The sequence below is a fragment of the Triplophysa dalaica genome, chromosome 9, assembly GCF_015846415.1.
Source record: "Triplophysa dalaica isolate WHDGS20190420 chromosome 9, ASM1584641v1, whole genome shotgun sequence".
NCBI lineage: Eukaryota > Metazoa > Chordata > Actinopteri > Cypriniformes > Nemacheilidae > Triplophysa > Triplophysa dalaica.
This window is the reverse complement of record NC_079550.1, coordinates 702,473-704,540: the sequence shown is the minus strand read 5'-3', so window position 1 is coordinate 704,540 and position 2,068 is coordinate 702,473.

Below are 2,068 nucleotides of genomic sequence, written 5' to 3'. Positions count from 1 at the left end.
TGTGTGGTGTTATTGTTGTTATCATCATTTCTGTGTAACAAACAGAAAATAAAAAAATAAAAGGCACAACTCATTTTAGTAAAATCTAGAGGAAATAGACAACAGGCTGCAAACATGTGACAGACACACACTACTGACAGACTCACAAAACTACGCTGTCCAGAAAGGGACTTTTGGGGTTTACTTCGTTTTGTCATGGCCATTAAAATATTCACTAATGTGTCGTGGCCATGAGATGTTGTTGAGGGAACGACATCTTTGTCTTGCAGTCATGACTTAAATGATCTTGAGGCTAAATTTGGACTACATTTTTTTATAATTACAAAAATTTGTTTGTCCCTTTTGCACACAAAATAGATGGATTTCGACTAAGGCAGGTGGTTGAAAAAAAGTACTTAATAATTTGGCAGCCATTAGGATTGAATTGACGAGACTTTAATGCAGAAGACTTTTTCTCCATCAAAAAGTCCAACACAATGCAGGTCATACACACACATGAACGAAGATGTGAGCCTGTTTATCCTCAATGTGGTCGACAAACACATGCGCCCATTAAAGTGTTTGTACAGTTCGTAAGTAAAAAATTATTCATAAACTAAGAACTGAATACATATTATAAAACGTCAGTTCTGGTCCTTGATTCTGATTGGCTAAGCCGAGTTCTTAGCCATTATAGAAATATTTTGAATTTATTCAGTATCAGGACAACAATGCTAAAGAGATTTACTGTAGCACTGATCAGCCTACAATTTTTTACTTGAAATTTGAATGTTTACTTTTACAAATATTGTCTTTTAAAAAGCAAGTAAGAAGGGTTTTGAATAATGTTAAATGTAATCTACATAATTTTAAAAACATCAGGCACCAACTTTCTCAATCAGCTGCATTACTTTTTGTGCTTTGATTCTACCTCATATGTCACATTGTATAACAACTTGGTCACAGGCAGGTGCGACCATAATTACGCCCGTGTAGTCTATTTATAAACAAATTTTGAAAGTGCCAGACAAAAAACCAAGGGATTTTCATTATTGTACCATTTTGAAAAAGTTTTACTTTTTAAATTTGGATAATTTTGTATTTTATAGTGATGTACGCCTGATGTACAAAATTATCCATAATCCTTGCTCCCCCTCCTCTTAAGGGATGCCTGGGCCATAACGGCAGTGCCGGTAGGACAAGAGCATCTGCTAGGGGTGATTTATTACCGCAGTACAGAAAAACTGCCTTTGGTCAAACAGCGTTCTCAGTTAGAGACAGTAGTGAGGTTATGGAACTCCTTACATACAAACGTCCAAAACATTGACAGATACATTTACATTTACATTTACATTTAGTCATTTAGCAGACGCTTTTATCCAAAGCGACTTACAAGTGGGGTAGGTAATGGAAGCAATTAGGACAGCATAAGTACAACAAAAGCATAAGTGCAATTAAAATGAAGACTAGTCTCATATAGCCTAACACAGTATACGTAACCATTCACTCATTCATACATTTTTTTTTTTTTTTTTTTTTTTTAGTTGAGTAGAGAAGAAAAAGAGTAGAGAAGAAAAGAGTGGAGAAGAAAAGAGTCAGAACAGATCAGTCAGATGTTGGCGGAAGAGATGTGTTTTCAGGCGTTTCTTAAAGATGGCTACAGAATCTGCAGATCTTGTAGCAGCGGGCAGATCATTCCACATAGGTGGAACAGATCCGGAGAAGGTGCGCGAGAGAGATTTTTTACCTTTATGGGATGGCACCACAAGACGTCGTTCGTTTGCAGAGCGTAGGGATCTGGTGGGTACATATGTCTGCATTAGCGATTTAAGATAAGGTGGTGCCGAACCAGTAGTGGTCTTGTAGGCCAGGAGCAGAGTCTTGAATTTGATGCGAGCGACTACGGGAAGCCAATGTAGCTTAATGAGTAGAGGAGTGACGTGTGCTCTCTTTGGTTCATTAAAGATAACTCTTGCCGCAGCATTCTGGATCATCTGTAGAGGTTTGGTTGTGCAAGCTGGAAGTCCTCCCAGTAGTGCATTGCAGTAGTCCAGTCTGGCCAGGACAAGAGCCTGGACAAGGATCTGTG